We start from the raw sequence: 13,856 nt of genomic DNA on the forward strand, positions 1-13,856 counted from the left end.
TTACCAACCCTATATCTGATAGAGGGCTAATATCCAAGGTATACAAAGAACTCAATAAGTTAGACTCCCTGAGAACCAAATAACCCTATTAAAAATTGGGGTACAGAGCTAAACAAAGAATTCTCAATTGATGAACACCAAATGGCTGAGAAGCACCTAAAAAAATGTTCAACATCCTTAATCATCAGGGAAATGCAAATCAAAACAACCCTGAGATTTCACCTCACATCAGTCAGAATGGCTAGGATAAAAAACTCAGGTGACAGCAGATGCTGGAGAGGTTGTGGAGAAAGAGGAACATTACTTCATTGTTGGTGGGATTGCAAACTGGTACAACCACTCTGGAAATCAGTTTGGTGGTTCCTCCGGAAATTGGACATAGTTCTACTGGACGACCCAGCTATACCACTCCTGGGCATATACCCAGGATAAAAATACTGGAACATGTAATAAGGACACATGCTCCACCATGTTCATAGCAGCCTTATTTATAATAGCCAAAACCTGGAAACAACACAGATATCCCTCAACAGAGGAGTGGATGCAGAAATTATGGTACATCTACACAATGGAGTACTACTCAGCTATTAAAAACAATACATTTATGAAATTCTTATGGAAATGGATGGATCTGGAGAATATCATCCTGAGTGAGGTAACCCAATCACAAAAGAACAAACATGGTATGCACTCTCTGATAAGTGGTTATTAGCCTAGAAGTTCGGAATACAGGAAGAACAACCCACAAACCACAAGGAACTCAAGAAGGAAGACCAAAAGGTAGACATTTCATTCCTTTTTAAAAGGGGGAACCAAATACCCACGGAAGGAATTGCAGAGATTAACTATGGAGTAGAGACTGAAGGAAGGGCAAGCCAGCCTAAATATAGCTATCTCCTGAGAGGCTCTGACAGTACCTGACTAATACAGATGTAGAGGCTCACAGCCATCCACTGAACTGAGTACAGGGTCCCCAGTGAAGGAGTTAGAGAAAGGACCAATGGAGCTGTAGGGTTTGCAGCCCCTTAGGACGAACAACAATATGAACTAACTAGTACCCTCAGAGCTCCCAGGGTCTCAACAACTAACCAAGGACTGCACATGGAGGGGTCTGATTGTTCTGGCAGCATGTGTATAGTAGAGGATTGCAAATTCAATCTTCAATAGGAGGAGAGGACCTCGGCCCTGTGAAGGTTCTGTGCCCCAGTGTAGGGGAATAGCAGGGCCAATAAGTGGGAGAGGATGGGGTGGCAGGCATGGGGAGGGGGGAGGCGACAGGGGTTTGCTTTTGTTGTTTTTGTTTGTTTCTTTGTTTTTTGGAGGGGAAACTGGGAAAGGAGAAATTTACGTGTAAATAAAGAAAATATGTAATAAAAAAAATGCAAAGACAATGTACCCAAGAAAGACCAATGTCAAATACTGTGTTTGCAGAAGAAGATAACTCTATATGATCATCCTACCAGGGGGAGGAGATGCATTTGACAAACTCAGCACCCCGACTTTCAACAAGCTGGAATAGGCTGGGGTTTCCTTACCCCACCCAAGGGCAGATTCAGAGAAACCAGAACTAAAGCAAACTCGGTGAGGAAAGACTGAATTGTTTCCATGGATGCTGATCTGAAGCTCTGGAGAAGGCAATGGGAAGGAGAAGAAACAGAACCCATCAAGATTAGAGAGGAAATAGACTGCTTTCTCACAAACTCCATGGTACTTTATACAGGAAACAAAAAGGACCCGTGAAGGAGCCTCCTTGAATATTAGCAGATGAGTTCAGCAGGCATGAAGGGACAGATCCAACAGACAAATGACAAGTGTGTTGCTAGAAGCAGACTAGAGTGGATGCCTTGAATATTCATTCAGTAAACAATTCAATTTAAATGGCATGGAATATTAAATTTTAGGAAGTATAAGATTTTTACTTTGAAAACTACAAAATACCACAGATGGAAATTGGAACAAAAATGAACGGGGCTGTTCACCTATCAAAAGAGTGCATATTAATAGAGCAATGCCGTTCAGATTGTCCTACCCAGCCAAGACAATCATGACTGATTCTTTCAATATCCCAGAATATCTGATTTACCATGTGGCCAGTCTGTGCTCATTCATTCCTTGCTCTGGCCACAGTGTGCTCTGTCCAGCCCGGTTTGGTTTGGAATCCTCTTCCTCTCTCATGAGGAAGCATAAGTAGGTTTTAATATATATATATATGTATATACATATACACACATATATATGTATATATAAATATACATATATATATGTATAAATATATATATACACATACATACATATACATGTATATATCATATATATACACATATATATGATAGATCATTTTTTGTTTTTAATTTCTCATGTAAAAACATGGGTGTTTTCTAGAGTTCAACATGTTTTTAACCTGTTGTGGTGGCTAATATAGTTTGATTAACACACACACACACGCGCACACACACACACACACACACACACACACACACACACACTCAAATCCAGCTCCAGGGAATCTGATGTCCTCATCTGGTCTGTGAGCATCTGTATTCATGCATTTATGACTCTCCCCTCTCCTCCTCCTTCTCCCTCCCCCCTCTCTCATATGCACATACTTAAAAATAAATCTTAAAAAAAACCCTCTGAATGTGTTACTATAATTATTTTTTTAACATGAAGGTAAGGATAAGTCTGAAGGCTCTTAAATGTCTTTGTAATCTGAACCCTTGACAGAACACACACAAGTTGCCATGCTGAGGATCTACTAGGGGATGCAGCTCTTTACACCAATTCTCTGAAATCTTTTGGTGCAATCATGTCCTATTAATTCCACACCACAGCAAGGTAGGCTGGAGAATAAAGAGAATAGCCACATGTTACAATGGCGATAGTGAGTCCTAGAGCATCTGCACATGAAGAACCCTGAACTTCACCTGTCTGACTTAGAGGGCCCACTGAAGGCCGTCACAGTTACTATAGTCTTAGTGTGAGGCTTGCACATTGCCAGGACATTTAAGAATGAGCTCCTATATAACCTCTCTTGACCTGAAGATGATCTTCCATCTTGTGTGTCTGTCCCTACCTCACATTGAAGATGGGAAGGAGACACACAGTAGCACACAATGGGTGAGCCAGTGAAAGCAAGGCACTGATGCTGTTCCAATGTGCACCAAATTCAAACCTCCTTACAAGTCTTCCTAAACCTTTCCCATCTTTAAAACAAACATGCCAATAGAAACAACAAAACCAAACAGACGTGGGTTTCCAAATGCCTCATGTTCATTACCAGAACCCAGAGTTGGGGTAACAAACTGCTAAAGGCCAAGTTCTTGCACACTGCTGCATCAGCAATGCCTGTTGTATGGGATCGGGAAATGGACTGGCATTTCTATCAAAAGGTTAAATAAAACAAACTTCATTTTAAGTGATTGGAAAGAAGCCGCTTGGCAGAAATTCAAATCCCTCCAGGGTTGGCACTTGAGTCAGAGGATTCCGTGCTCATGGTCACATTCTGATCAAAACCTGCCCTTTGTTAGTCCGATGCCCTGTTTTGAACCAGTGACCTAAGTAAGAATGTGATGCCAGGGCCCAGAGAGGTGGCTCAGTGGTTAAGAGCACTGGCTACTCTTCTAGAGGACCTAGGTTCAATTCTCAGCACCCACATGGCAGCTCACAGCCATTTAGTTTTAGGGGATTAGATACCCTCTTCTGGCCTCTAAGGGCACTAGGCACAAATGTGCACAGGCATTAAAGAAGCCAAAACACTCACACATGGGGTGGGGAGGGAGGGAGATGAGGAAGGAGGGAGGGAGAGGGAGAGAGAAAGAAATGTGGGGTCAAAGTCTGACCACTTAAACTGAGGCACAGGGAGGACACTTTGGTATTATAGAATAATCCAGCAATACCACATGGTGTGTGCCTGTCAGCGCAAGTAAAACTTTGGTTGGCTGAAATACTTTGGATTGTGCGGTCATTTTCTTGGGTTCCCAGACCCACTTCTAACATGAGGACCAGTGGGCAAGTGGCACTCAGCATTTACTCACGGAGCCTCCCTGAATCCAGTCTGCTAAGTGGGAAACTAGGAACATCCAGTGACTTTGTGCTCACTGAAGGTAGGCTGGTGCTGGGGAAGGGATGGGGCTGGTGTTTGGAAAGCACCAAGAGCCCTGCTAGTATCTGTGCCTTGATGCACACTTTATGAGTCTGGAGGTATTTCCTTCTCAGGAAACAAATGACTGTAACAAATGACAGGAAAACCAGCCAAAAAGATGCTAGAACATAGCCGGGCGGTGGTGGCGCACGCCTTTAATCCTAGCACTTGGGAGGCGGAGGCAGGCGGATTTCCGAGTTCGAGGCCAGCCTGGTCTACATAGTGAGTACCAGGACAGCCGGGGTTACAGAGAGAAACCCTGTCTCGAAAAACCAAAAAAAAAAAAAAAAAAAAAAAAAAAAAAAAAAAAAAAAAAGATGCTAGAACATGCTGGCATTTGTGATGCTTAAATCAGGAAAACACAGACAATTTGGTTCTGTGAAAATGCAAGAAGGCACCTGCCTGCCTGTGTTTCAGCCCTTTGGTTTTCCTCTCTCTGAAGAAGCTGCTGCTGCATGAAGAGTTGCAAGCCTTTCATCTGAGTTCCCTTGACCTGACAGGAAACTCTGGGAACATCAGACCTGGTCATCAAGCTGCATCCCAGGGAAGCATCTGGAACAGATAGATGCTGGTGTGACAGGATGGAGTACTGACAGAGGGACTTCCAGCTGGACTCCTCAAGGAAGTGTGTGCATTTTAGCAAAGTCTGTATATGCCTTAGTTAGGGTTTCTAATGTTGTGAAGAGACACCATGATCAAGACAACTCTTGTGAAGGACATTTAATTGGGACTGTCTTACAGTTCAGTCCATTATCATCATGGCAAGGAAGCATGGCAGCATCCACACAGGCATGGTGCTGGAGAAGAATTTAAACAGAAGACTGTCTTCATAGTAACTAACTAGGAGGAATGTCTCAAATCCCAGCCTCACAGTAACACACTTCCTCCAACAAGTCCACACCTCCTAATAGTGCCACTCCCTGGGCCAAGCATATTTATACCACCACAGCATAATTTTCATACATTTAAAGGCTTATTTTGTCTTGTTTTTAATTGTGTGCAGTTGTGTGAGTGTGTGCACCTCTGTTTGTATCTGCATGGGTGCTCACAGAAGTCAAAAAGCATCAGATATTCCTGGAGGTGATTTATGGGCGATTGTGAGCCTCTTAATGTGGACTCTGCAATCTGAGCTCAGGTCCTGGAGAGCACTACTACCTACTTCTTAAAGGAGGATGGAGCTTGATTGAATAGCACCCATCAGGATGAGACTGACATGTTCCTGCTTTTGTTCAATGGGAACAAATGCTTTGGAGCCTTGGTGACAATGACAGCAGGGTGTACAAGGTCACCTGCAGATTTGCGGGCAGGTGTGGCCTGCAGACAGCTCCTGTTTCCAAAGCTCCATACCTTTCCCGTGGCTTCCTAGACTCCTGGGATTTGAGACCTGTCTTCACCTCACCAGGGACCCAAGTCTAGCCAGACTCAGTGTGAACCGCCCTTAAGGGGATTCAGCTCACAGAAACCCTTTCTGGGTTTCTTCTACAAAGCCCTACTCCATCCTTTATCCATTCTTCCAGGTTTCTGGGGCAGTCACCATACACTTACTGCTGAAGAAGTGGGTAAATAGGGTACTTGATGCTGGCAGCCACAGAATCTCCAAAGCTATGCCTGCAGGTGGACAGGGGTCAGCAGATAGGACCCTTGGAGGCCTGAAGGATCCCAGGAGAAGATGAACCTCTGCTGCGATTTGTTTACATCTTTTGCTCCTAAAGCCGCTTTAGCACTTAGGCACAACCCACAGTTTGAAATTTGTTATGTGACAGCTCAGTAGTGACAGATTTAAATAAAACAAATATGGTAGATGCCTGAGATCATGACTGGAGAGACACTGTCTACCTTGAAGTATGAACGTATATTAAACTGGAGCAGAATTCGTTCACTCTGTGCTCATAGAAGAACAAGGACATCAGAGAGCATCTGAGCTGATGCATACGCTCAGGTAACACTGGACAGTTGCTCCCCCTGTCTGCCTGTCTGTCTGAATAGCATCATCCCTGGAGCAGCATCCACTGCAGAAAAAAATAAAAAATGATACTTAGCAGTACCAGCCTCCAGTCTCCCTTGCAGTTGGGTGGTCCGTGCTTTCTTCACCGTGGCTGGGTGACTGGATGAGCCAACAAGACGCTTGTAGAATCGATGCATGAACCTGATTGTAGTCACAGCCACACAATCTCTTCTCTGCATGACCTTAGACAGGCCATTTCAGCTATAGACACTTTCCCATGACCCACGGATGTGCGTGGTGCTCATCTTCCCAGGCTCTCCCAGGCTCTGTAACTGACTATGTGGTATCGAGTCCCTCCTCACCCCAGCATGAGGCTCAGACATCCATAGTCCTCAGTGTGAGAGAATTTGGTGTTTGGCTGAGACATGCAGGGAAAAGGGCAGTGCGGGAATAAAGATAACATACCATAATAACACGATTCCCTTTTGCTCAGTTTCAAAAATACAAGGACAGAATTGCAATTAGGAGAACTGTCTCCATATAAGCTCAGCCATGATGGATGCCAAGTCCTTCTGATGTGCTTGCCACCCATGGCTCACTTGGAGTCTCTCCAATTTCTCTCACATGGTCTCAGCAAGATTATTGAAAACATGGTTTACCCTTTTTAAGATAGTCCTCTGCTGGAGCATTCCACACATCCTGGAGTCCTGGTCCAGAAATAGACCTTCTTGGTCTCATCTTGAGCCACCATCCCTGAGACTTTTCATGTTTAGGACCCTTTACTATGGTTTTTGTTCAGCATGTTTAATTATGGTCACAGAGTCTCCAAAGCTATGCCTGTAGGTGGACAGGGGTAAGTGAATAAGACCCTCGGGAGCCTGAAGGATCCTGGGAGAAGATGAACCTCTGCTGCGGTTTGTTTACATCTGCTCCTAAGGCTGCTTTAGCACTCAGGCACAACCCATAGTTTGAAATTTATTGTGTGACAGCTCATTAGTGACAGATTTAAATAAAACAAATGTCATAGATGCCTGAGATTACAACTAGAGAGAAACTGTCTACCATGAAGTATGAACGTATGCCTAACTGGACCAAAACTCCTTCACTTTGCGGTCAGTGTTCAGGCAAGACATGCTGGAGGTTGACGAGGTTAAGAGAAGTGAATGTTAAGAGAAGTGGAAGAGATGGATAAGCAGGTTAGGTATTTGCCATGGAAACCCAACTTTGGGCCCTAGTACCCAAGAGAGAAGCTTGGCATGCTGGCATGCATCTGTAATCTAGTACTGGGGAGGCAGATGGAGGGCTCCCTGGAGCTCACTGGCCATCCAGTTTTGCTGAACTGGTAAGCTCTGGGCTTCATGAGAGACCCTACTTCAAAATAAAAAAGGTGGAGAGTGATGGAGAAAGACATTGGCCATCAACCTCTACCCTCCTCATTCACATGTACACATGCAATCACGCACCCCACACACATGTGCACACACCTATGAATGCATACAAATGTATACAATGCATAGTATTTTTTAAAGGAACTGAGGGTCCACAGAGATGGCTCAGTGAGCCGAGTGCTTGCTGCACAGGTATAAGGATCTTAGTTCAGATCTCAGCATCAGTAAATAGAGAAGTCTAATTTACACATCTGTAATTCCACACCTGGGTGGTGGGGGAAGACAGGAAGGTTGCCGGAGCTGGCCAGACAGTCAGTCCAGCCAATCAGTGAGGTCCAGGTTCAGCGAGAGACCCTGTTTCAAGATAAAATAAGGTAGAGAGCAATGGAGGACAATGCCAGACAGCATCTATGTTTATCTTTGGTGTCTCTGTGCACAAGTGTGGATACTGGTCCATGCAGGCCAATGCTACCCATTTCACTCTGCAGCCATTGTAGCTCACACCAGCCACCACAGCTGGAACTCACAGGGATCAAGGGGAATTGCTGATGGAGGACAAGGATTCTGGCAAGTGTCTATACATATCTGGAGCTCCTCTGAGCTAGCTTCCTTACAGAGACCCACACTGCAGACTGAGCCCCCTGCTGACCACAGCACACATTCCCACAGTGTTCTTGGGCAATCCCAGCAGTTCTCTGTAGATTTTTTTCATTTCTTCCCAGAGTTCTCACCACTTCTCAGTTGAGTCCCATCTGTGACTGTAATCAGCCAACTGCCACCGCAGTCTTCCAGACCGTTAATTAAGACTTTCTTTGAAAGCAGACCTAACCCTCTCCCCCTCATCCATCCTTTAGAGACTGTCATGTGACTCTAAACAGGTGAGTATTTTAACCCCATATTATACGTTCAGTGTGCAAGTCATGTTCTACAACTGCACTGCCTCAAAACTTAATTTCTCTAGGGAGAGTCTGTGAGCCAACTATGAAGATATTTTGTCACAATCCAAACATAAGAAATTGCTTCCAAATGCTGTTGATGCTGCCGCTATTATCACTAGGTACTTAGAAGAGCACTGACATGATTCACTGCATTTGTTCATTAGGGGAGTGCACGTACATCAAGATATTGAAAATGATCACATACTTATTCCTTTCCTGCAGGAAAGAAACATCTAGAAAAGTAGATCAAAGAAGCAAATCAATGTGAGGAAATGAGTTTTCTGCACATGCATGCTAAGATGCTCATCTTTGGTTAGTAGCAAATATTGAACCTATCAATTCAATAGAATAAATGCATGTCCCTCCTTCCGTATCATGGAGCTGTATGCTACTAGTAAGGCCAGAATTGGATCATAGCAAAGAAAGCATAAGGGAATATATTAAATTGAAAATAAAAAATATTTAAAAAAATACAACCTACACCAGTGATTTTCAACCTTACAGAGGGGCCGCATATTAGACATTTACATTATGATTCATAATGTAGAAAAATTACAGTTGTGAAGTAACAACAAAATAATTTTATCATTGGGGGATCACGACATGAAGAACTGTATTAAAGGGGCAGCATTAGGAAGGTTGAGAACCACTAGCCTACACCAATTAGATAAAAACAGATCTATATAGCCAAAGACTGTCTTATGGTGAAAAAATGGAACTGGTCCAGTTAGAGTCAGATGGTGGAAGGCTGGAGTGACTTTAAGTTAGAACAAGGGCAACAAATGCCAGCAAGCCTGCTGTAACTCCAGGGAATTTAGGAACATCTCAGTGTCTCTTTCATGTGATTCAAGGCAAAGAAAGGTTCGGGGCCTCCTAGAATAACCCTGAGCCAGCTCTGAGGTCCTTGCCATTGCTAGTATCAGCATTTTTTTGAACTATTTTTGCAAAAGTCCACATATATGGACAACAGGTGGAAGAAACAAGAATGGGCGCTTTCCTGGGATGGCTTTTTGCACTCAGGAGACACAAGTCGCTTCCCCAGATTGTATTTCTGAGGTGTGAACTTCACACCTTTTCCTGGACTCTAGCCAAGGACGCTTGTATTGAGAGAGAGGAGATATTTCTGACAATTTCAGGAGAGGTCATATGAGCACACAACTGGTCAACAGCAAAGCGTGGCAGACACTAAGGAGAGTATTTTTGAGACTGGTGTAAATAACAGTTCATAGACGGACAATGGGTATCTGGGTAAATAAAGCTGCAAAGTGTTTCTTCTAGGGGTCTGTGGGTGACAGCACTTGTCACACAAGCCACAGGGCTCACCACTGAAAGGGTCTTCTGACCTCTGCAGGGGCACCATGGCTTTCCCTCCCAACACCCACACTCACACACTAATAATAGTTTTGTGTGAACAAAGTATCATTAATAAGACACAATGAAAGCCATAAACTGAAATAAAACATCCCTGAGTATACACATACTGCTTATTAGAAACATATAAAGGTTATCCATAAACTCGAGAATTATACACACACACACACACACACACACACACTCATATACACACTGGTACACATATACCCACACTCTGATTGTGATATATATATATATATATATCACAATATATATCACATTCACATATATATTTTCACACACAGCATATATACATGCTTACATATACATCACACCACACTCACACACTCACATACACATCCATAAATAAATATCATAGTACACACTCACAATCACCCTCTCTCTTTCACACACACACACACACACTCACACACACACACGCACATATTCATACATACAGAAAGCTTGGATGAGCACTTCTCAAAGGAAAATATAAGTCTCAGCAGGTGGATGAGATATGCCCTCCACAATTAGACAAAGGAAAAGTGCACTAAAAGCACACAGGTGTGCCCACACATTGTAAACACGATATCATGGACGAGACTGACAATGTTGTTAGGGATGTGGAGCAAACTGAACAGGGTATGAACAGTCAAGGTGAAAAGACTATTCTAAAACTCCCACAGAACCTTAATGGCCTAAGGATTTGTGTGCAACCCCAATATCTGGGACAGCACAAGAAAAGTTTCAGTCAACACAGTGATACCAGCAACTTATAACTTAGAATTAGAAATACCACTCTTTGCATCCTAAGTGTGTTGTTTCCTCATGCCTTACAGCTTGTGCTCTTAGTAGCTCAGGGAGCACACTTCACTTAGACCCAAAGGACTAAACATCAATCGAGATAGCCACCATCTCTGTCTTTGAGCCAGACTGTCTATGGACACCTTGACTCTTTGAACAGCTATATCAGGAGGCTTGGCACAGCCGTCTGTTTCTCTCTGGTGCCATGGACACCTGCTTCTTGGCAGACTGCTCAGCTCAGGACTGCATTTCACACTTGGGTGTTTGGGGCTTGGCTGACATTCTCTGGTTTAAGAGGCAATATTTGGTGCTAGAAGTAAATGAATAGTGGGGGTTTCTGGGGCACCGGAATTGTGAGTCCAAGGACATGGCATTTTACATAAAAGACAACTAAAAGAATCCATAGAACCTGCCCATGTTTCAGAGTTAAAGGAAGTGAGAGCCAGGTAGTAGTGGAATCAAAGGCAGAGGAATTGGTGAATGCTGAAGCCCAAGGCTCACGTCACACACAGGTCTGTGAGCCAGTGTGGAACTGGTGCTGAAAGGGAAGGAAAATGGTGTCCAGCCTGAGGCAGGGGGAGCAGGGAGAACTCTTTGGAGCTGGGAGTCTCAGAAGGATAGAGTTAAGGCTTCTTCCTTTGCCTTTCCTCTTGACTCTCATTGATTTAAATGAACATTTCTAAATGCTCTGTCTTGATCTGTGATTCTTGAGAGATTATTTTCCCCACAGTTTCTGGTGACTTCTCTGTACAGCACAGACACATCGGTATCTATTCACAGTCTACTGCTGTCATAGTTTCACGACTTCCAGAAAAAAGCAACGCTGCATCTTGTCATCCACCTCCATTTATCTTTCCCACTTTAGACATCATTGCCTTTAATATTGGGTGATGTTATGAGTTTTGTTCCAACACCAAATATGATTTATGAGACTCTGGGAGAAGAAATCGCCTGTTGTACATGCCTGTTCATACACTTTCTCTTTTCCTTTTTAAGGAATGCCATTAGTAACAAACTCTTGCTTTCCTACAGCAGTGTCTTCATCTCCCCCTGTTCCTGAAGAATGGGATGTCACCTGACTGTGCTTTTGGATAACTGTTCTTTTCAGCATTTCCAAATCTGACATTGCTTTCTCATTTTACATACTTGCTTCAGGTGGTAAAGCTGCCAACATTTCTAACTGGCATCCCTATGGAAATGGTTAATGTGGTCAACAAGGCAGGATCTAGCATCACCTAGGAGATAATTCTAGACAAAGATAATTGAGGAGAGAAGAGCCTCCCTGAATCTGGCTGGGTAGTGTCATCCCAGGTCTGGAGTCCAAGGCTGAAGAAGAAGAAGAAGAAAACCTGAGCAATAGCATGCACCTCTCTGGGCTTCCTGACTGCAGAGGGAATGTGTGACTAGCTGCTTCATGCACTTATCAGCATGCCCTCCACCCACCCCCACCGTGATGGACTGAACTTTCAACCATGAGCCAAAATAAAGCCCTCCTTCTGTAAGTTGCTTTGTCAGACGTTTTCACACAGCAACACGAAACATGCCATTTCTAATTCCAAAACTGTTTTTCCTTCGTCTTTAGCTTTCAAATGTCTAATAAAGATATAGCTGAGAGTGAATGTCACAGAAGTTACCCCAAATGGGATTTTTCTGAGCTCCTTAAGCCATATATTCATGTGCCTTTCAAAATTTTTGGAAAATAGCTACAGTCGTTTAGGATCAGTGTCCCCCCAACAGTCTGAAATGTAAATACTCCTGGATTTTTGCTCATGTCCCCTGTGATTTGTGAGCAAGTTCCTGTTCAACATGGCAGAGGAAGACACTGTGTTCTTTGCCCCTCCCCCACTGATCCAGCAGGCTATGCAGCTTGCTGCTGTTCTGAGATGTGACTGGACAGATCCTGGCCATAAGAAAGTCCACTCAATTAGACGTTGTGACCACAGAGTGAGTGGATGACACAGGCAGGAAATTGTCAGCGGCAAAAAGGAGGGAGGGGGTGTGTCAACAGTTTGTCAGTGGCAATGAAGTGGAGCGAGTTAGGGCTCCTGTGAAATTACCATATGTGCTAATTGTACGTGTAGCAGGAACGGTTGGCTGTCGCTCATTTACATTTGATTATTATATTTGCAGGTTTTAATTGCATTTGAATATTTCTGTTGCTAATGCTGTCATGCTGGTTGTCACTGGTTGTCAACCATGCTTGGCACTGCTTCTGCTGAGGAAATGCAGGTGTCCTGCTGGGGCTCCCTTTCCTATTGAAGACAGAGGTGCTAGGTCTGCCTGGAGACTTGGTTCTGGGAGCTGTTCTGGGTGCTGATTCAGAAATGCCTGCTTAGAGTTTTCCCAGTCATCCTCATTCACATCTTCACAACTATGTGATTTCAGGCAAGAGACCAAGCCCCTCTGGCCCTCATTAACACACACTTTAGTGTACAGTTAAAAACCCCAATCATTGAAGAGCTTTCTATGAGGCAAAGTACTGTTATTTCTCTCATAGACTGTCCCCTGTATTCTATGACTTAGTGAAAGGCCTCTTTCCCTACAAGGGAACACCAGCCTCCTAACCTGTCTTGTTGCTTTCTTTCTCCATTGAGCAGTTGATCTTTAGTCATCCCTCCTATAAGGTGCATATCTTTTGCATATTCATGAATTTAGCACACAGAGCTCACAAGCAGAGCCAGGCTGTTGTGGGTGAAATGGCTGGCTATGCTCAGTGCTGAAATCTCTGAGGGCAGATGCCCTCACCATCAGCATGTCTAGAATGGACCCTGCTACAAATAGCTGCATTGGCCAAGTTGTCCCCTTTGCTGGTCAGCACAGTGCCTAGTTAGTCAGCCTGGACATAGCAAAGCCCAGCCCCTTGCCTGGACTCTACAGAACACTCCAGCTTCACCCTGATAACACCAAGGCATAGTGCTCCCTCAGTTCTCTGCCCTCTATCTTGTTCCAATCATGCATATCAACACCTTTGAGTCCCCCAGTTAAGCACCCCTCCACTAGTAGAGATTCTTGGTAGTTTTCACTGCTTCTTGGAAACTGTCTTTTAACACAGACCCTTTACCACATATGTCTCTTAGCCTCTGACACATTAGGGCCTTTCTTCCCAAATGTAAGCTCCACTTCCTTCTGGAACCCAGCAGCCCAGAAAACATTGGCTCCCATAGCCAGAGGCAGATTGGAGAAGCCCATGGGGTCCTGACAGTGTTATGGGCTGGGTTCTATTCTTTTGTCTCTCTTTTAATACTGCTCTCACGTTGTTGCCATCTGTTTAGCTGTCTTTCTTATAC

At 44.0% G+C, this 13,856-nt stretch overlaps 1 protein-coding gene and 1 long non-coding RNA gene across 4 annotated transcripts in view; one reads left to right on the plus strand and one right to left on the minus strand.

The window, feature by feature from the left end:
* Positions 1-12,040, plus strand: part of LOC116070497 — a 28,947-nt gene extending 16,907 nt beyond the window's left edge. For both annotated transcript variants that reach the window (XR_004110423.1, XR_004110424.1), the window contains exon 3: positions 11,725-12,040. This is a non-coding gene — a long non-coding RNA (uncharacterized LOC116070497). The remainder of the gene's footprint in view (positions 1-11,724) is intronic.
* Positions 1-13,856, minus strand: part of Stk32b (serine/threonine kinase 32B) — a 244,600-nt gene that overhangs the window by 90,481 nt on the left and 140,263 nt on the right. The window lies entirely within an intron of this gene.

The sequence above is a fragment of the Mastomys coucha genome, unplaced genomic scaffold (genome assembly GCF_008632895.1).
Source record: "Mastomys coucha isolate ucsf_1 unplaced genomic scaffold, UCSF_Mcou_1 pScaffold22, whole genome shotgun sequence".
Lineage (NCBI taxonomy): Eukaryota > Metazoa > Chordata > Mammalia > Rodentia > Muridae > Mastomys > Mastomys coucha.